Genomic DNA, 22,720 nt, shown 5'->3' with positions numbered 1-22,720 from the left:
CCATAATGCTGTTCATTGTACTCAAAGGCAGTATTATTCTGACAATTTGGAAAATCTTTTATTCTTTCATTTAAGCCTAAGAAACAGTTTTTAGTTAATTTTATTTTGACAAAGTATTAATCATGTCATAAATACACTATTTGGGGGCATTTTTAATATTTCTGGAATTTCACGTGTATCATTTATTATCTGGAGGTCAGTGTTGTGTAGTTAAGAGACTGGGCTTAAGGCCACACTGCCTGAGACAGCATCCTACCTGCAACACTTACTAGCTATGTGATATTTGTCAGTATGTACCTCCCTGTGCCTTAACTACCTCAATTATAAAATGAACTGTACCCATTTCATCAAGTCGCTGTGAGGATCAAATGAGATACAAAAAGGAAATTTCTCACAATCCTCCCTGGTACAAATGAACACTTATGAGTAACATCTGTTAAAACCTTCATTCAACCCTAAGAGGTAGATTCCCCTTCTGAAGATAAAGTCACTGAAACCTAGAGAGGGAAAGTAATTGGTTTGAGTTTGCAAATGGTGGATGGAAGTGGTGGAGACAGAATGCAAACCAGTGGAGTCTGGCTCCCAAACCCCTGGTATATGCAGTCACCATAATACATTGTTTTGAAAATTTTTCATACCTTTATCTTTTGCTTTTCCACTTGAACATAAACTCTGAGAAGTCAGAGGCAACTGTATCTTCTACTTCTAGATTTTCTTGTGTGGCCCAATTCAGTGTCCTGAGTATGTGTGGCTAATATTGCTGAAAGGAGAAAACTGATATTAATAAAGCACTTAGGTAACAACTGCCAAGAATTATGGCCAGGTACTGAGATAAATTACATTTATACTCAATCCTTACTAAAATAAATTTCAAGAGACAGATATTATTATTCTTGTTTTACAGACGATTTACAGTTGTTGCTTAGAGGACAAATCTTTCTTTCCTTGGACTGTACATTCTTCTTGTAGGAGGCACACGGTAATTGACAGCATGATTTTAAAGCTAGAGTTGATAAGAAATTTGATTCTGCTGCTTACATAAGAGTGTGATTTTTGAGTTATTAAACTTCTCTGAGTCTCATTTGTAAAATGCAAATAGAAAATACAGCCTACATCAATTAATAATGATAGTAAATGCGGAAATACATGTAAAGGTCTATGTTGGAATGACAGCAGTCTATAAATATTAGCTTTCACTATTATTATCATTTTTAATATGTGTTTCAATAGAGTCAGTTGAAGTGAAAGGATCTTTTTAAAAATTTTAACCTGTCAGTGTGCTCCAGTGTGAGAAACATCCTCTCTTCAACGGAAAAGCTTTAGGGGTCATTTATACAGGTAATTGAATCAGTTTAAACAACTCCACTAGGCAGTGCCTGTCCAAAATAATCATTGTTTCAGTAAAATGGTTGGCAAGACATGCTAGAAGATATTTTTAAAATATTACTTCCTAACAAAAGTGTTGCCTATAAGTTTATAGGAATAGGAAGCTTGTGATGGGCAGACAGAAATCTGTATGCAACAAATATTACTTCTCCAGCTAAAGAACTCGACCTTAAAAAGGACAGTGAAGCCAAATCTATTAAGATTTTATCATCATTTGGTGATTATACCTCAGAAGTTCAAAATCCCTGGGTGAAGAAAACACCACACATATTTTTATCTCATTCTACTTTTAGAAACTATGATAAACTACACTTTAACCAGAAAGATCAGTAAAGTGGATGTTCTGGTTATAATCAAATAATATTTATCATACATCCCAAATGAATTAAAAGGTAGAATATTCACATCAAACATTATACCATAAACAATATACATAATAATAAGCTTTCAGTGTGTAAAATGTTTACTTTGATTATTCTGGAAGCACTCTAGGTTTTCAGAATGTCCCAGTATTATCATTCTGAACCTTAACTGTTAGGATAATATAAATTTCAGCACAAGGTAAGGAATATCTTCTCACAGAGAAACAGCACCTCTACAATGGAATGGGCCATAATGGAATTTCATGAGTTCCCTTTGCAGGGAGCTTTAAACAAAAGCTGTAGGATTGCTTGCCTAAAAGGTTGCAAAACAGATGTTGGTATAAGATAAGGAGTACTAGAGTTGTTTATAAGAGCTGGTTACATTAGTTTCCTAGGGCTTCCTTAACAAAGTACCACAGATTGGGTGGCTTAAACAACAGATATTTATTTTCTCAGTTCTGGGTGCTGGAAGTACAAGAGCAAGATGTCAGCAGGATTTTTTTTTTCTCAAGTCCTTTCTCTTTGGCTTGTACATAGATGTCTTTTCTGTTTTCTCACATGGTTCTTCTTCCTTCTTTCTCCTTCTTTCCTTCTTCTTCTTTCCTCCTCCTCCTCCTCCTCCTCCTTCTTCTTTCAGACAGAGTTTCACTCTTGTTGCTCAGGCTGGAGTGTGATGGCACAATCTTGGCTCACTGTAAACTTTACCTCCCAGGTTCAAGTGATTCTCCCACCTCAGCCTCCCGAGTAGGTGGTGCCCACCACCACAGCTGGCTAATTTTTGCATTTTTAGTAGAGACGGGGTTTCTCCATGGTGCCCAGGCTGGTCTTGAACTCCTGACCTCTGGTGATCCACCCGCCTTGGCCTCCCAAAGCGCTGGGATTACAGACATGAACCACTGCTCAGTCATGGTCTTTCTTCTATGTGTGTCTGTATCCTAATCTCTTCTTCCTATAAAGACACCAGTCATATTAAATAAGGGCACACATTAGTGATCTCATTTAGCCTTAAATACCTATTTAAAAACCCCATATCCAAATATAGTCACATTCTGAGGTACTGGGGTTTGGGACTTCAACATGTGAATTTTGGGGAACTTAATTCACCCTATAACAGGGGTTTAGAGGAGAAGCACTGGGACCCTGGTTAAAGATTAAGAATTCCTCAGCTTTACTCCTGAATATTGATTCAGTAGGCCAAGAGAGTTGCATTTTTCATGTGTCTAATAGCTAGGACTTGCTTTTAGCTAGTGTCAGGTGATCATCATCTTAAGCTAGCTCAGCTCAATCAACATGGAGGACGTATTGTCCCACACAAATAAACATTTCAAGAATAGGGTTTTAGAGGTACCTTGAATAAGGTCTGAATACAACAGCTTAGATTCTCTTTTTACATTCCTCCCATCTGCTTTCTCAGTGTGGCTTCCATTTTTCAGTCCCCTTGTGGCTGGAAGATGCCTTGACCCAGCCCCCTATGTTTACAAAGGTTCACGTTTAGTGGAGGTGGAGGCAAATCATTTAACATTTTACCTGTGAAGTGGCAAGGTAGCTCTTAAATGGCAAAAATGGATCTTAAGTGGCAAAACAAATGAGGAATAGGTGAATTTCTGCACTGTGGAACCTGAAAGAGCCAATTTACATACACATAAAGATACAAAATATACAATTATACAAAACTGTAATTCCAAGTTTGTTTTAGTAATAGGCAAATAATACTAATAGTGTTTACTTAGTGCTACCTGTCAGCCCCTAGCTTGAATACTTCACATGTATATTTAATACATTAGGTGCAGTTATGATCACCATTGTTCAGATAAGGAAACAAAGTGGGCCAGAGTCTATATCCCTTGCCCAAGGTAGAGCCAGTGAGAGCCATGAGGAGGCAGAACTGGGATTCGAGTCTTTGTCTTTGGAGTCCTTATTTGCTAATGCCACTTTTTGCAGCCTCCTCGACGCAGACACAGAGGGTATCAGAGTTATCCATCTCTAGTAGAGCTGAACTCACTCAAATTTCATGATACGACAGTAACGTCGGGGATGAAAGAAAAGTTATGTTATTTATTTTAATTATGCACATACACTAGAAAGACCCACTGATCTGACTTTAGTTTGAAAAGCTGTTTTCCAAATTTAATATGCATGAGTTCATTTTATCTCACAGCACTGACAAACGGACCCATCACAAGGTAACTATTAATACTTATTAAGGATGTGTTAATTCAATGTGGGCAAAAGGGGAAAAAAAGAGTTAAATAATGCTGCTTTAGCCCCTCCTTGAGCTACGAATCTTATCTAATAATGAGGTCACTTGAAAACCTTACCAATCAGCAAACTGAGAAGCCTGACATAAATACTACCCAGTCAGTATTCAGTGTGTCTTGTCTTTATTTGATAAAGTATATTTCTTTCACTATTGAATTGCAGCAAAGGTGTAGGTCTTTCCCTGGAATTTGAGCAGAATGCTTTGTCCTATTGCTAAGAAAATGCATATAAGTGCCTGAGACAGTTTAGTGGTCTTTACCAAAAATAGCTTGGCCTTTTGACTCACCCAGGCTGCCAGTAAACTCTGTATTTTTTCCCTCTCTCCACAGATATGCTAAATCTGGTAACATCACGTCAGTGCATTCCGAATTGGATGCAACACTGAATTCGTTTTAATTTGGAAATCCTTGTTATCAGTTCATATGTTGAATCAGAGAACATTGGGACAGGAATGGTCTAGCAGATTATTTAGCCCAGCCTCATGGACTTATAGATAACAAAAGAAAATATAAGAGATGTTAAATGACCCACACAAGACCACATTGCTGGTAAGTGGCAGGCCCAAAATAACTCTGGGCTCCTGGTGCATGAAACAATTTGTTTTCTACCGGAGTCTTAACAGGAGGTTTCAGGGATAGGATATAGCCCACCCCTTCAAAAATAGTTTAGTAGAGTAACACAAGGTGTGAACCCTAGATGCTACTGTATTTAGGGACTTTTCATATTGCTAGACAGTGCTATAGCAAGAAGGAATATTTAAGAATCAAATGATACAAAATCCAGGAAAACAAATAGATATTTTAATGATCAAACTTGGATATGGGTGGCTGTCTTTCTTTCTTTTTTTTTAACTGTGGTAAGAATATTTAACATGAGATATACCCCCTGAACAAGTGTTTAGAGGTACAGTACAGTATTGTTGACTGCAGGTAGAATGTTGCACAGACAGTTTCTAGAACTTATTCATCTTGCATAGTTGAAACTTCGCACCTGTTGAACAGCACCTTCCCAGTCCCCTCTCCCAAAACCCCTGGCAGCCAACATTCTACTTTCTGCTTAATTTGACTGTTTTAGATAACTCACATAAAAAACGATCATGCTGTGTTTATTCTTCTGTTTGGCTTATTTCAGTTAGCATAGTGTCCTCAAGGATCATCCATGTTGTTACACATGGTAGTTTCCTTCTTTGACTAAGGCTGAACAATATTCCGTTGTGTGTACATACAATGTTTTCTTTATTCACACAACCATGATAGCAATTTCTTGGCTATTGTAAATAATGCTATAATAAACATGGGACTGCACATATCACTTTGAGATCCTGATTTAAGTTATTTTGGAAAAATACCTAGAATTAAGATTGTTAGATCATATGATAGTTCTATTTTTAATTTTTTGAGGAACCCTCATTCTGCTTTTTATAGTGGCTACATCATTTTACATTCTTACCAACAGCATATAAGAGTTTTAATTTTTCTTCATCTTTGCCAGCACTTATCTTTTTTTTAAAAAAAAAATAAGGGCTATTCTAAAAGGTGTGAAGTGATACCTCATTATGGTTTTGGTTTACTTTTATTTGATTATTAGTGATGTTGGGCATCTTTTCATATACCTGTTGGCCATCTGTATGCTTTCTCTGCTAGTCTATTTGTGTTACCATAATGAAATACCTGAAAGTGGGTAATCTATAAGAAAAGACGTTTAATTGGCTCATGATTCTCCAGGCTGCACAGAAAACATGGCACCAGCATCTGCTCAGCTTCTAGTGAGGCATCAGGTTCATGGTAGAGGGCAAAGTGGGAGCGGGCGTGTCATGACAAGAGCAAAGCAAGAGAAAGAGCAAGGGTTGGGGGAGGTACCACACTCTAAAACAATCAGCTCTCACATGAACTAGCAGAGTGAGAACTCACTCATTACCACAGGGGTGGCATCAAGCCATTCATGCGGGATCCTCCCCCGTGACAAATGCCTCTTACTAGGCCTACCTCGCACATTGGAGATCACATTTCAACACGAGATTTGAAGAAAACACACTTCCAGACCATGTCACCTTTGGAGATATTTCTATTTAAATCCTTTGCCCATTTCAAAATCAGACTGTTGTTTTCATCAGGTTTTGTTTTGTTTTGCTATTGAATCACATGGGTTCCTTATATACATTTAATAATAACCTCTTACCAAATATATGGTTTACAAATATTTCCTCCAATTACTTAGGTTGTATTTTCACTCTGTTGATTGTTTCCTTCCCTGTGCAGAGGCGGTTTAGTTTGATGTGGTTCCACTTGTCTATTCTTGCTTTTGTTACCTGTGCTTTTGATGTCATATCCAATAAATCATTGCCAAGACCAATGTTTTGAAGCTTTTCCCCTGTGTTTTTTCCTAGGAGTTCTAAAGTTTCGTATCTTACATTTACATCTTTAATTCATTTGGAGTTGATTTTTTTTCACAAGTACTTAGTAAGCACTTTAATCCTCATGCTGACCCTTGAATTACATTTTACTGTCCTCATTTTTAGATGAGAAACAGATTCAAAGTATTTATGCCTCAAGTGACACAGCAAAATCATGATGAAAACAGAGTCCGGACCCAGCTGCAACTGATTCTGAAAGCTATTCTCTACTCACTGCCTTCTAAAGAAATCTCTTTGTAGGCTGTTCTTTTGCTATAACTCTTCCTCCATTTTTGGTCGTGTTTGATAACTGGTGAGTGTTTGGGTGTCTTCTGCATTACTAGAAATTCACAAGAGTTAAATGGCTGTGTTTCATGGCATGTAAAGTTATATACAGTAGATTAAGGCATGCACCTGGAGCTTCTCAGTTAGAGGGATGTTAAGGGAAATGTTTTAGAGAGCAGTAAAATAAAGGTATTGGTGTTAACAAGTGGAAACAACCTGTTCTATTTCATGTGATAAAATAAATTCATCTTGTACTCCATTAAGGTGGCAGCATTGAAAAATAGCACTGGAATGTTCAACATATGATCAGTCAAGACCTGGGTGTCAAGCACAAGTTTACCAAATACGAGTGATGTGATTTTGAACAGCAAATTAACCTCAGTATTTTCATCTATAAAATAAAAATATTCTTTCTGCTAACTCGCAAGGCTGACTTAAAAATGAAATGAGAAAAAATATAAAGATTTTATCTCCTCTAAAATGGTGTGAATTTAGAAGAAAGAAGTTAAATCTGCCTTTTACCCATGACATATTTCCCAGAGAGAGTAAACATTTCAATTATTCCCAGTGTGGATAAACTTAAACTCTGTATGAATTTAATAGGAAATATTCATTCTAAGCTTTTCTTGAATTGGCTGTATTCCTATATAAAGTTGAGGAAATGGAGTTATTTGCGACATGTATGGTACAGTCATGAAAGCATCACCTTGACCAAATAAAAAGTGTAATCACTTACACATTTTGCTGAGATAGCTCATGAATAGAAGTTCATAAAAGGCCAAGTGATTTTTACCATCTTGTGCATGTGATCTTGTGGTAAAAATTTGAGAACTTGGATGTGCTTGACTTGATTGCATCATTCTAAATAATAGCCCGTTGGTATCACAACTAAGATTTTTATTGTGTTAGCATTTATTGGAGGCCCCCTATTCTCCAGGCACTGTGCTAAGTACTTCATGTATATTATCACCTAATTTTCATAAGAACCCCAGGCACAAAGTAATGTTACCAGTAGAGACATAAATAAATATGTCCAAGGTCACATGGTTTGATATATACAAGGTATAGCTAAGACTATTAAAAAGGTCACATTTATTATAAATACATTCATTTATTTATTTGTTATTAATTACTCATTACTAGGAAGAATGGTATGTGAGTGGCATTTGGAGCCATTAAAATGGATAAAATGGTCTTAGGAAAAGAGAAGCTAGTGAATGGGAAATGGCTGAGGACAGAGCCCTAGGACGTCCTGGAGTTAGAGGTCTGATAAAGAAGAGCCATCGCCTGTAATCCCAGTATTTTGGGAGGCTGAGGTGGATGGATCATCTGAGGTCAGGAGTTCGAGACCAGCCAGGCCAACATGGTGAAATCCCATCTCTACTGAACATACAAAAATTAGCCAGGCATGGTGGTGGGCACCTGTAATCCCAGCTACTCAGGAGGGTGAGGTAGGAGAATTGCTTGAACCCAGGAGGCGGAGGTTGCTGTGAGCCGATATGACACCACTGCACTACAGCCTGGGCAACAGAGTAAGACTCCATCTAAAAAAAAAAAAGAAAAGAAAAGAAGAAAAAAAGTCAGTAAAGGAGAATGAGAAAGAGTTTTCCTCAAGGTTTTCCTCAAGGTGGAAGAAAAAAGCACATAAACATGGTCTCAAAAGCCTAGAAAATGAAGTTATTTAAGAGAAGGAAATGGTCAGATTTGTTGAATCCTACTGAAATTTTGAGCAAGGTAGGACAGAAAATTGACCATTTGCTTTGGGAAGATATAAAATGTTGGTGATGGTGATAAAAGTAATTTCAGTTAACAACAGTTCAATTACAGTGAGGTTAAGACAGAATAGAATGGCAGGAAGTGGAAGCAATGAATACAGAAAATCCTTTAAAGAGTTTTTTTGTAAAGAGAGCAGATATTGAAATGATAGCTGAAGAGGCATGGAATATTTTTAAATGATGGGTGATATGAAGGCATATTTGTGTGCAAGTAGAAATGATCTCGTGGAGAGGAAGAAAATAATGTTGCAAAAAAGAAAGAGCATAGTGCTGATCTCTGAAAGCAGCAATGAAGGGGATGGCCTTACATGACAGCAGGACACCTATTCCATTATAACTGGGAGAATGGCAGAGTGTGCAGATGCAGATAAAAGGAGGAGCCAGCATAGAAGATGAGGTCATTCTTTCCTGATTAATTTTCTGGGACCTATCTTGTGATGTTTTCAGCTGAGAGTGAGAGGGGAAGAAAAGTCGGACATCAGAAAAGGATGATACAGAGGAGAATAGGCAAATGAGTTTCCTAGAGAAGTGTGATGGGATTATATGGCATTGTGGGGTGCTAATTTGAGACTTGTAGTCATGAGTTTGAGACGAAGTGCTCATCAGCACAGTTGTGTGCTTTTCTCCTAGCATCCTGGAGCCTCTCAGATACAGACACAGAGCAAGTACACAAAGGAGCTTAATCAGGCTTGAGTATCACCAGGCAATAATGGCAGAGTAAGAGGGGAGAGAAGCAGAGTTAAGAGTGCTTGCAAGGAAGTGATTACACATCTGAACATGGAGTGTAAGCCGGAAAAGGAGCACAATAAAGATGTGAGAGGGTGGTGAATATTTAAAGAAAAGAAAAGTGATAGCAAAAGGGAGTAGAGGTCAGGAAATTTCTTAATTGGGTATATTAAGAGTATGTAAACTGGAATAATATATTTTTAAATGGGCAAGTTATTAGGGAGAACAAGTTTCATACACGTAAATAATTGAGACAGAGGAAAAGAAGTCAAGGAACTTAGAGGCCAAGGTAATTGATAGGTGAAAATATTGAGTCCGCTGAGGATGATTGCAGGAAATGTAGAGAGGAAGACAGTGGGCCTGATGATAAAGTCACCCATAAATGCAGAGGCAGTGGTGGGACCACAATCAGTTCATATGAAATTCACATAGGAGAAAATGTATTAACAGAAGGGCAGAGGAGTTATGGTCTGGAAATTACTGGGATGATCGGTAAAACCCTGCTCCTTCTGCAACCTTTTCATATGAGTGAGCTTCAGGGGTGCAGTTGGCCTAGGGAAGAATTGGAACTCAAGTCAGAATACACAGGAGGGATTAGGTGATGATATTGAGGATGCTAATCATTGCATTTTGAATTTTAGTGTCATAGTGGAAAAATTTGAGAAGGTGACAAGGAGTAGAAGATTGAAAAGAGAAAGAAAATACCAACTACGAAGATGGCACAGTAAGGAGAATAAAAACAAAAGGCTGGTATTTTGGCTGGTGATCAAGGAAATGGTGTTCTGAAGCAAGGCAGGTTAAATTTTGCCTAGATGCTAAATCCCAGTAGTGACATTGTATAAATTGGAGAAGGGAGAAAGAGGAAGAGAAGCTTCATGATTTAGCTACTGCCTAGCAAGAAAGCCTGGCTCTGGCCAAAACTGTCACATGGGGAGGGGAGCCAGTAGTGATGCAAAGTAATGGACCAAGCACCGTGATGCAACTCAGTGACAGCAGTGAGGTGGCAACTATAATAGGCACATAAAAATGCATGCTCAATAAAAACTTGGTAATTGGACTTGATCAGTAGGACCTCCAAGGCTTATGGATTCGTTGAATTCCCCTGACATCAAATCTGGTTCTCAATTCCACTTTTACCAGACACCAGCCAAAACAGTCAAAAACAAATAAACAAAAAAAAAACAGTAATTCTGAAACTAAAAGTTAGCAGTATATTGTAGGTATTTGTTTACAAATTTGAAGTTTGAATCAGAGAGAACCACATTCAGCTTTAATAATATAAATTACAAAAGAATAATCTGTAAATCCTCTACAGTCTTAAAGTTTATGATTTACAATATATGACACCACAGCCTGACTAGCTGAGCTTTGGCAGTCAAAAATCAAAACCATATTCGATTTGTCAATTACTTTCATGTTAGAATTTTGCCCCCCATTCACAAATATGAGCTTAGCTCTATTTCTGTGTCTTACAAACCAAGGCTCATCATGAAATTGGGCTTATATTTCTGCATTGCCTAGAAAAAAACCTGTCTAGTTAGTTTACAGTCCTACTTCATAAACACCAATACTCAATTACATATTTGCTATAATTGTATGTGTGTATATAATTTTTAGTGTATACATTCATATAATTTATGAATTATATCTTGTTATTTCTATGGACAACTTTCATTTAAAATAAGTTTCAAAAGTAATAGAAAAATATTTAGAAAATAGTAGTATTATTAATAAAACATCATAAATGTCGTAGTGTAGTTTCTTGAAATGTTTTTATCACACTAATAGCACTTAATTTAAACATTCCCTAATGAAATATATAAAAACACATTTGGATTATTAAAAGATAGGTTTCATTTTACTAGGAGAAACTCTAAAAATTTTAAATTCTATGAATGAATGCTCTTCCATTAAGGTATTAAATAATATTTGCTCTCAAAAGAAACTGAACAACTCTAGATTGGGGGCTGGGACCCAACTGTTAAAACATATTACAACCAATTACTTAATGAACTAGAATAAGTAGGATAATCTAGGCCAAATTTTCTGGATGATGGCATTTCATTTACCATACTTGGGTGTTCTATTCCAATGACTAAATGCCTTCTAGTCACTACAAGTTCATATATGGTCAATTAAATGTGTTACAAAAGAATCTAATTAGAAGGATGAATAGGGTTTACCCAGGCTAGCTAGAAAACAGGATTACATAGTTCTTGGGGAAAGCTTTGCTAAAATAGGTGACCAAAAGGTATTACCTGGATAGCATGGAAATTGTAGGTAGATTGGAAATTCAAAGAAAGACAGGTAGATCAACTCTGAGGAATTATGTCTCATGAGTGGGAGCATCATTTCAAATCCTGAGTTTTTGAAATAATCTAAACCTGACTTTATTCCCTACTCTGCCTCTTGGTAACTGAGTAACCTTGGACAAATTAGGGTAGGAGAATTCTTGACATAATCATATTTAAGTTTTTTATCCATTGGCTTGGTTCCAATTGAATTTGCACTTTGGAAAGAGAAATATTCTGGCTGAATATCATAACTATTTTTGAAATTCATGGGTAAATATTTAGGAACTGAAATGTATGGATAAATATTTAGGAAAAACTCTTTGCGTTGCCAATTTTTAAAAATGTGACAGTTATAAGAGATACATGTATAAGACTTTACTTGACTATGTTTTTCAATTACTTTTCATAAATCTTTTAAGTCAGATAAATTTATGAGTGTACTCAGTAGGAAAGCTATATTTCAATCTGATTTGAAAATGCAATGTCAGAAACTATGTAGATGGAAATTGTCTGCAAAACGAAGTATACTTTATACCAAGTTCTCATTTGCAGGTTTTTAGGTTCTGCTGAAGCAGTTGGTTTGGCACCCAAATGGCATGATTGTTTAGAAAAGATAACAAGATGGACATCTGTTTTTGATGTTGTCTTGAAAAGTGAACAATTTCTGATGTCATCATCACAAAATTATTTCAGCATAAACAGAAGAAGGCTGTAGTGGACATCACTAAGGTGCAGGTAGAATAAAAATTGAGTTATGTAAAGTTGGGTAGCTCAAGCATTAGATTGGCATGGGGCTCAGAGGATGAATTAATGGAATGGATCCCTTCTAGATGGATGCTTGGAAGACAGAGTGGAATTATGAAAGGATCACAAGCTTCAAAGTAAGAGAGATCTGATCCCACTTCCTGTTTGATCTTGGTTGCACCACTTAACCCATACCTTATCTCTAAATTGGAATAGTTATATCCAGCAGATTTCCCAGATTCTCTATGATTTTTACATCTTACCACACATGGAAAAGTCTAATATTTGCTTTGCACATTGAGGCAAATTGATAAGGGCAGAGGAAACTAGTTTGGGGCCCCCAACTACACTAAATTGCCTAGCCTATTGAAGGGATCAATATTTCAGTGCATTTATACCTAGAAGGACTATACAGCTGATTATGCAGACATAGATACCTTTTAAAGATAAATTGGGAATAGAAATAATAACCCGAGGACTTACTGGGAAAACCAGGACATATGCTTAACTTAACTGTAATCCATCCAGAACAAATAGCATACTTTTGGAGAAGCTCTAAGCTCAACCAATGCTTTTCATAGTAAGCAATCAAAATTGGTAGCTGTTGTTATTTACAAAAAAATCTAACTGCGGAGACCTACTTTGACCCCTGGGGAAGTAGTTTTCTCCAACTTAGTTATTACTAGTTCAGGATGGATCCCAACCATCTATTCTAGCTATTCCTACTATCAGATCAAGGGGAATAAATAACCTAACAACAATGATCCTAGGAATCACACATCATTATTTCTAGTGTCATAGATTTGTGTTACTTCACTTTCAATCTTCTCCTTTTTCCTTAGTGGCTGAGAGCTGCCCTTGAGAGAAGTCCATGATTCAGGAATCTTTCTGAGGCCATTGTTTATTTTCTCTCCTAATAATGGCTATATGCTATTAATTCTCACTCTACCCAGCCCTGGTCTCTCCCTTGAATTCCACATTGATATTCTCAATTCTTGCTTGATATATTCAAGCATGTATTTGGATGTATATATATACACACACACATATGCATATATGCATATGTATATATAGTTATGCATATGTGTGTGTGTGTATATATCTCTCTCCAGATATCCAACCCATCTTCAAACTCTACTTAGACAAGTGAGCATTGTATATCTCATGCTTCACCCACATCAGGCAACATTTTTCTAATCTATGTTTTTAACTTGTATTAGGTCACCCAATTGCTCCCCTGGGAGTAATCCTAGATTCCTCTATTTCTTATACTTTTGTTTTCAAACTCAAACCCAGGCCATTGACTCTTTCTCCAAAATAGCTTTCAAGAGATTATTCTCTGTATAATCCTACTGCCTGAATGTTTCCTATCATCCTCTTTCACCTCCTTACTAAAAATGGTTCTATTTTTTGGTCTTTATACTACTAGTTCTAGCACTTTTGCTGCCTACAAACTTTTATCATTCTAACATGCAGGTGTGGTCATATTATTTCCACGCTCAAAATCCATCAATGACATCTGGTAAAGGATAAAATCTAAAATACTTTTTCATCACATAAAAAGATCCTCGGATTCAGGTCTTTTAAGTGTCAAGCTTAATTTCACTCAATTCCTTTCCACATTACCCAATATCACCACCTCTGTGCTGTGTCAAATGTTCTCAACCTTTTGAAAGAGAAATTGGGAATAGAAAGAATAGCCCTAGGATTTACTGAGCAAACCATGATATATACGCAAACTAACTATAACCCATTGAGAGCAGGAATAAACCTCTTATTTTAATCACAGTCACATTGCTATAACCAGTTCTGTATTGAATTCAACAAGCTTCATTCAGGTCCATTCTGAAAATGTCTCACCTTGTCCTCAAGCTACATAGTTTTTCTTTCCCCAGGGCTTCTCTGTCATCAAAGCATGGTGCATGCTGAGGAAGCCTCTCACTATCACAAGTGGGCAGCCTGAAATGGTAGGATGTTCACATGCATGGAACCACCTTGATGTGTGGGAGATAGAATCCTGGACCGATCGTTCAGAGATGTTTTATGAACCTTCACTTCAGGTCGTGTAGGGTTGAGCACTTGTCCACTGTACTAATGGCCTATTAAGCTACTCATATGTATATATTTTCTTTCTCTTTTTTACTCCCTCTTTCCATCATTCCTGATCCATGTGATTACTTCCCAAATAAATTACCTTTATGTAATCCTTGACTGAGGCCCAATTTTCAAAGAAATGTGAAAGACTAGTTTCTAAAGAGTGTTTATAAAACAGACCTCTGTGATGGGATTTTAAAGTTGATTACTCATAGATCAGAAAAGGCTAAAACTTTGATCACTTGTGGAAAGTCGGTGGTGATCATCTTTGGCATGCAGTCACATATAAAGACTGTCACATGGGGTGGATTGTGACGAGGTGCAGGTAGAAAGCAAGCTGAGTTATGTAAAGTAATTGGGTAGCTCAAGCATTTTATTGGCTTGGGGATCTCTTAATCATAAGGATTCCTGTTCATATCACAGATGTGTCCTCTAGGAGGATTTTCCTCACATTCTCATTTAGGAATATCCCTCACTGGGTCTGTGGTGTGCCAGCAGTGCTTTTAAAGCTATCATCAATATCCTATGTGAACACTAAAATATTCATGAATGTGACAGTGTCCTGAATCTTTGTGGAGTTCATTTTCTACCCTCTGTCTCTGACTCACATGTCTCTTACTGGGTATTTATATTTCTGGCTTCTTTATGCTCACAGGGTCCAGATGCACAGAAGGCAATGTTGTGATGGATCAGACTAGTGGCGTAAGTGGACCTGAGTAGTGTGAGAATAGGAAGTATTGGAAACTTCAAGTTTTCTTGCTTCACTTATGAGACACATATCATAAACTTCCATAAGCTCTTAGGCTCAAGCAACTGTTGCCTATGTCAGGGGTCAAATTAATAATGCAACCTTGTATTGGCTTACCTTCCTTTCCTGTTTCATTTTCCCCTGTCCATCTCTTCTGCTTTCTGAAATCACTTTCTAAATAAACTACCTTCACTACAAATTTGTTCCTGAAATTGTTTTGTGGGAAACACTCACTAAGAATTCATTTTAAATACTATTACCAAAATACTTACAGCACTTAACAAAGGGGCGGACACATGGTATGGGCCCAATCACTGTTGGTGTAATTAACATTGGTCTCTGTAAATGCCATGCTACTTCTATATCCTGGGCCCTGCCTGGATCTTTGCCCAGGATTTTCCTCTGTCCCAAATGCCTCCATCCAGACATTCCCTGGATATTCCTACTGCCTGGATATTGCCTATCATCATCTTTACCCATTTTTTTTTTAATCTCCCTCAGATATATCACCTGTGTAACTCCTGCTTATTTTTCAACTAATTTACATCTCCACTGGGTAAATTCTCCTGAGTTCTTTTAGGAAATATAACGTAATTTGTTCACAAAAAAAATCCCTGATTTCTGGAAATATTGCAAGAGAACATTTTCTAATCATCATTTCATGTAACTGGGTCAATATGACGGAGTTCTAGCCAGGGAAATGTAGGCAGTGGTAATATAAACAATTCAGAAAACCCTAGTCTTAAAACTATATGCCGGATTTTCTATACTTCCTCTAGTTATACCTATGCAAGCTGGAAGTGGAGGACTCAAAGATGACAAAACTATAAGCTGGAAACAGCTGTTTACTGGTTCATGACCTGGAAAACAGTTCCCTAAGAATATCACCAAACCGCATTAGACTGAAAAACTTTGTGTTAAGTCACTGAGATATCAGGCTTCATTTCTACTTTGATATAGCCTAGCATACCATAACTAATACGTCCCAGAAACATATAGGGAATTCCTCTATGTTCTACTGGACTTTGGACAGAACCTATATTAAATCAATAAATATTTAACTGTAGTTGTCTCATTTTATTTCCATCAATTTTACTGTAATCTCTTTGGATTTCCCAGTGCTGGCACTACATGACAAATTTACTGATTGGATAGATGGATAAGGAAGATTCTTCTGTAAGGTTCTAGGAGGAAAACGTTTAGAAATTATTGGGATTTACACGTTTTGATTGACTAAGTAAAAGTAGCTTCTCAAAAGTTTAATCATGGAACAATGGAAAAGAGCTGCTTTTGGAAGTGATGAATGATTTGTAACTTGGGAGCCCAGCTGGCCTGAAATTTAACACCAATTGTCCAAACTTTTCAACTTACTAGTGAAGTAATTAAGTGCGGGGACATCAAAGGACTTACCCAAACTATGTTAGTAATAGAACTTAGAGTGAAATTGAATATCCTGTTTCCCATACCAGTAGTTTATTACATCAAAATTTTTAAAAAGGCTGAGTAATCAGCACATCCAATATGTACCAGAAATCAGTTCAAATCCTGACAATTTACTAATTATGTGCCTTTGGTTTGATTACTTAATCTGGCTCAGGGAATCAAGGAGGTTTTCTCATTTATAAAAATGAGATTTAAATATCTTCATAGGTTTTCATGAGATATAATAAGGTAATCTACATTGACCCTGAGCCTGACACAAGGTTGCAATTATTACTATGTTTATTATAATTTTACTAAGTACAAAACATTATTATTTAAGTTGATTATTTACATTTTACCATTTACTGTTATGATATTAAGTTTCAGCTACATTATAGGTCAGAGAGTTTGGGGAGCTAATTAGAAATATAGATCCATTGGAAAATTCCAGTTCAAGACCCACGCAACTGAATTCTAAGTGAATTGTGTAATGCCATAATTTTTTCAAACTGAGAACTTTCTGTAAAGACATTTTTATGTGTGGCTGTAATTAATTGCAAGCAGTAAGTGGAAAGGAATGGGAAAGGAGGTAATCTGGGAACTTAGATGATGGTGAATGCTGGAAAGTCCCAGAATACCATTCCTCTCCTTAGATTCCCAGTTTCCATAGTGATCTGGGATAGTATTCATTTGTGATTCCCATGAAAATAAGTAATTTAGTAAATGTGATACTATAGAGCCAGAGAAGGTCTAAGATGACAGAATCATCATCACGAGGATTTTATTTTTATTTATTTTTAATTTATTTTTTATTTTTTGCCATTGGGATTTGGCTTGTGCTTAAGGTTTGGATCCATGATAACTCAAAAGTTCACATCTCTTCAAGGAGATACTCCTAGAGAATAACCAGTGGGATGATTTCCCAGTACCTGGGCTCCCAGAGTTGCTTATGACCCTGGTGGGTCCCTCATGGAATACATTAAGGCAAGCGTGTGTGATGACTAAGACTCTGACATACCTAGATAACTCATCTTGACTGTGCATGTTTGTAATCTTGAGAAAGTTACTAGGTTGGCTGGTGCAAAAGTAATTACGGTTTTTGCCGTTAAAAGTAAACCTTTTGAGCCTCTGTTCCTCCCGTACAAAATAGGGGTAACGACCCTGTATTGAATTATTGTTACAATTAAGTGAAAATATGTGAATGAAAATGTTATCTAGCACAGTGCCTGGCACATAACAGGCACTCAATAGCAATTCCTTCTGTCTTCCTTTCTTTTTTTCCTGAGCATTATTATTAGCAAATTCATTTAATACCAACTTAGAATTCTCAAACACAAACACATACATTGTTCCAGTTTTCTCTGTTAGGCAAGCAGTGCCTTTTTTTTTTTTTTTTTGAGACGGAGTCTCACTGTGTCTCCCAGGCTGGAGTGCAGTGGCGCGATCTCGGCTCACTGCAAGCTCCGCCCCCTGGGTTCACGCCATTCTCCCGACTCAGCCTCCCAAGTAGCTGGGACTACAGGCGCCTGCCACCACGCCCGGCTAATTTTTTTGTATTTTTAGTAGAGACGGGGTTTCACCTTGTTAGCCAGGATAGTCTCGATCTCCTGACCTCGTGATCCACCCGCCTCGGCCTCCCAAAGTGCTGGGATTACAGGCTTGAGCCACCGCGCCCGGCCAGCAGTGCCTTTCATACCTACTGATACATGCTTCAGCTACCATCCACCCATAAAGTTCACCTTTAAGATTCACTTCTATAAAACCCAGCACAGACAGGTGAGGAAAGGAGGAAGAGACCACTGGCCCAGACCCTCCTATGTATATTGCCTCCCCTTAGGGATGAATTTTGTGGGAAGTTAGAATAGAACCTTGCTATGGTTTGAACATGGTGTGATTCCACCAACACTTATGTTGAACCTTGATCCTCAATGTGGCAGCTTTGGAAGTGGGGCCTGTGAGAGGCGATTTGGTTGTTAAGAGGTACTAACGCCTTTCTATCCAGACTAAGTTCTCTCTCTCTTTCACCTCCCCATGGCAGCTAGTTGCTATAAGACAAGGCTCTTCTTGTGCTTGGTCTGTTTCTTAGGTGCCTGCTTCCTTTTCTTCTTCTCTGCCATGTAATGACATAGCATAAGGCCCTTATCAGAAGCCAAGTAGATGCCAGTGCCATGCTTTTTGGACTTCCCAGCTTCCAGAGCTATAAGAAATAAATTTCTTCATAAATCATCCAGTCTCGGGTAATCTGTTACAGCAACAGAAAATGAACTAAGACAAATGTATAGAAGTGACAGATTTGTTGGGCACAGTATAAACGGCAGTCTGATTTTTTAATTCCCGCTTTATTCCTTTGGGAGACTGGCTAAATCACCTTTGATCTGCTCATCTATAGATTAAGGATTAAACTCACTTAGAGAAGATTATACTTTGGCTCCTAATAGTTATAAAGGGAGTGTAACAACTTACCCACAAATGAAAGCTTGGCTGTTTTTTAAAAAAAATAAAATAAACTTTATTTTTTATATAATTTTTGGTTCACAGCAAAATAAAGTGGAAAATATAGAAACTTCCTGTCAAACCGCTGCCCCTACACCCCATGCATAGTCTCTCCCACTATTAAAATAATTGGTGCATTTGCTACAATTTATGAACATTAACACATCACTATTACCCAAAGTCCATAGTTTATACCATGGTTCATACTAAGCATTGTATATTCTGTGGGTTCAGGATAATGTATGATGACATCTATCCACAATCACAGTATCATGCAGAATAGTTCCCCTGACTTAAAAATCATCTGTGTTCTAAGTATTTAGCCCTCCCTCCCTCCTAACCCCTGGCAGCCATTGATCTTTTTACTATCTTCAGAGTTTTGTCCATTCCAGAGTGTCAAATAGTTGGAATACTATAGTATGTAGCCTTTTCTGATTAGCTTCTTTCAGTAATATGCATTTCAGGTTCCTCCATGTCTTTTAATGGCTTGATAGCTATTTTTTTTGGCACAAAATAATAGTTCATTGTTTGGACATACTACAGTTTACTTGTCTGTTTACCTACTGAATAACATCTTGGTTGCTTTTAAGTTTTGGCAATCATGAAAAAAGGTGCTATAAATATCCATGTGCAAGTTTTTGTATAGATATACAAACTCCGTTAGTTAAATATCAGGGAACGCAATTACTGGATTTTATGGTAAGAGTATGTTCGTATTTGTATGACACTGACAAACTGTTTCCAAAGTAGTTATACTGTTTTGCATTCTCACACGCAAGTTCCTATTGCTCCACATTCTTGCCAGCATTTGATGTCAGTGTTCTGGATTTCGTCCATTCAAATGGGTTTGTAAAGGCAACTTATTGTTGGTTTAATTTCCATTTATTTGATGACATATGAAGTGGAACATCTTCTCATATGGTAATTTGCCATCTGTGCATCTTTAGTGAGGTGTCTGTTAATGTCTGTGGCCCACTTTTAAATTGGGTTGTTAGCTTTCTTATTGTTGAATTTTAATAGTTCTTTGTACATTTTGGATAACAATCCTTGTAAGATATGTCTTATGTCTTTCAGTGTGTGATTTTCTTTCAATTCTCTTGGTAGTGTCTTTTGAGAGTAGGAGTTCTTCATTTTAATGAAGTTCAGCTTATCAGTTTTCTCTTTCATGGATTTTGGCTTTGGTGTTGTAGCAGAAAGATCATCACCAAACCTGAAGTCATCTATATTTTCTTCTCTTGAAGTTTTATAGTCTGCATTTTACAATTAGGTCTGTGATTCATTTTGAGTTAATTTTTGTGAAGGTTGTAAAGTCTGTGTCTAGATTTATTTATTGGCATATCAATGTCCAGTTGTTCCAGCACTGTTTGTTGAAAAGAGTATTTTCTCCACTGTATTGCCTTTGAAAATTTGTCATAGATCAGTTGGCCATATTCATATGGGTCTATTTTTGTGCTCTCTGTTCTGATCCACCAATCTATTTGTCTGTTCTTTTGCCAGTACTACTACACTGTTTTGAGTAGTATAGCTTTAAAATAAATCCTCAGGTCAAGTAATAACAGTCCTCCAATTTTGTTTTCCTTCAATATTGTGTTGACTGTACTTGGTCATTTGCCACTCCATATAAACTTTGGATTTATTGATATCACAAAATAACTTGCTGGGATTTGATTGAGATTGGATCAAATCTATAGATCAAGTTAGAAAGAAGAGACTTGACACTACTGAGTTTTCCAATCCATGAACATGGAATATTATTTAGTTGTTTAATTTCTTTCACAAGAGTTTTGTGGTTTTCTTTATACAAATGTTGCACATATATTGTTAGACTTATATCTAAGTATTTCATGCTTTCAGGTGCTAATCTTATATTGCATTTTTAATTTGAAATTTCATTTGTTTCTTGCTGGCATATAGAAAAGTGATTGACTTTTGTGCATTTACCTTGTATCCTTGCAACCTAGTTATAATTGTTCATTAGTTTCTGAAGTGTTATTTTTGGCATCCTTTTCAGAGTTTCTACATTAATGATCAGGACATCTGCAAACAAAGTCAGTTTTATTTCATTCTTCTCTACAGTATATATTTTATTTTTTCCTGTTCTTGTCTTATTGCATTATCTATGCCTTCTTTTCAGTATGATGTTGAAAAGAGGTAGGTAGTGAGAGAGGATATCCTTGCCTTATTCTTGATTTTAGCAGGAAAGCTTGGAGTTTCTCACCAGTAAGTATTCAGTTAGCAATAGGTTTTTAAAATAGATATTCTCTATCAGTTGAAGAAGTTCAGTTCTATTCTTAGTTTACTGAAAGTGTTTTTTAATCTTTAATGGGTGTTTGATTTTGTCAGATACATTCCCTGCATCTACTGATATAATCACATAATTTTTATTCTTTATCCTGTTAATGTGATGGATTACATTAACTAATTTTTGAATGTTGAAACAGCCTTGCATACCTGGGATAAACTCAACACAGTTATGTTGTATGACTCTTTTTATACATTGTTGGATCCAGCTTGTTAATATTTTGTTGAAGATCTTTGCATATATGTTCTTGAGAGATACTGGTCTGTAGTTTTTTTTTTTTTTTTCTTGTGATGTCTTAGTCTGGTTTTAGTGTTAGGGTCATGCTAGCCTTATACAATGAGTTAGAAAATGTTCTCTCTGCTTTAATATTCTGTAAGAGTTTTCAGAGAATTTTGGTATTATTTATTCCTGATACATTTGATAGAGTTCACTCTTGAAAACTTCTGGTCCTAGTGTTTTATGTCTTGGAAGGTTACTAATTATTTTTTCAATTTCTATAATAGATACAGGCCTATTCAGATTGTTTATTTCTTCCTGTGTGAGTTTTGTAGATTATATTCTTCAAGGAATTCATTCATTTTATCTAGGTTATCAAATATGTAGGAACAAATTTTTATAGTATTATTTTATTTCCTTTTAATATCCAAGGGATCTATAGTGATGTTCCTTTTTCATTTCTGATATTAGTAATTTGTGTCCTTTCTCATTCTTCATAGTTAGGCTAGCTAGAAGCTTATTGATTGTATTGACGTATTCAAAGTCTCAACTTTTGGTTGTGATGATTTCCCTATTAATATTTTGTTTTCAATTTTGTTAATTTCTGATCTAATGTTTCTTTACGTCTGTTAACTCTAGATTTATTTCGCTGTTCTTTTTTTTTTTCTAGTTTTCTAAGGTGGAAGCTTAGATGATTGAGTTTAGATCTTTCTTTTTTTCTATTATGTGCATTCAATACTATTATTTTCCTTCTAAGCACTGCTTTTGTGGCATTCCATGAACTGAATTTTGACATGTTGTGTTTTTACTTTCATTTAATTTAAAATATTTTTAAATCTCTATAGACATTTCTTCTTTGACCCATATGTTATTTAGAAGTGCATTGTTTAGTCTCCACATATTTTGGATTTTTTTCAGTTATCTTTCTATTATTGATTTCTAGTTTCATTCCACTGTGGTTTGAAAGCAGACATTGCATGATGTCTACTCTTTAAATGTGGTCAAGTATATTTTATTGCACAGAATGCAGTTTATCTTGGTGAATGTTACAAGTGAGCTTGAGAAGAACGTGTATTCTGCTCTTTTTGGATGAAGTAGTCTCTAGATGTCAATTATACTCAGTTGATTGATAGTGTGGTTGAGTTCAATTCAATGTCCTTATACTATGTCCTTACTGATTTTCTGCTTCTTGTATCTGTTCATTTCTGATAAAGAGGTATTG

General features: G+C 36.4%; 1 protein-coding gene and 2 long non-coding RNA genes across 3 annotated transcripts in view; 2 read left to right on the top strand and 1 right to left on the bottom strand.

The window, feature by feature from the left end:
- Window positions 1-22,720, top strand: part of LOC105468538 (collectin subfamily member 10) — a 145,768-nt gene that overhangs the window by 27,932 nt on the left and 95,116 nt on the right. The gene's annotated exons all lie outside the window — the stretch shown is intronic.
- Window positions 1-22,720, bottom strand: part of LOC105468537 (uncharacterized) — a 107,010-nt gene that overhangs the window by 24,066 nt on the left and 60,224 nt on the right. The window contains exons 3-4 of the long non-coding RNA XR_979521.3: window positions 3,276-3,366; window positions 639-2,697 (exon numbers count right to left, since the gene is read on the bottom strand). This is a non-coding gene — a long non-coding RNA (uncharacterized lncRNA). The remainder of the gene's footprint in view (window positions 1-638; window positions 2,698-3,275; window positions 3,367-22,720) is intronic.
- LOC112424401 (uncharacterized) lies at window positions 4,123-10,768 on the top strand. The gene is made up of 3 exons (XR_003015152.2): window positions 4,123-4,555; window positions 6,526-6,712; window positions 9,827-10,768. It is a non-coding gene; the product is annotated as an uncharacterized lncRNA (long non-coding RNA).

Source organism: Macaca nemestrina, chromosome 8 (genome assembly GCF_043159975.1).
Source record: "Macaca nemestrina isolate mMacNem1 chromosome 8, mMacNem.hap1, whole genome shotgun sequence".
Classification (NCBI taxonomy): Eukaryota; Metazoa; Chordata; class Mammalia; order Primates; family Cercopithecidae; genus Macaca; species Macaca nemestrina.
Note: the sequence above shows the minus strand (reverse complement) of the source record. Positions and strands in the feature narration are given on the sequence as shown.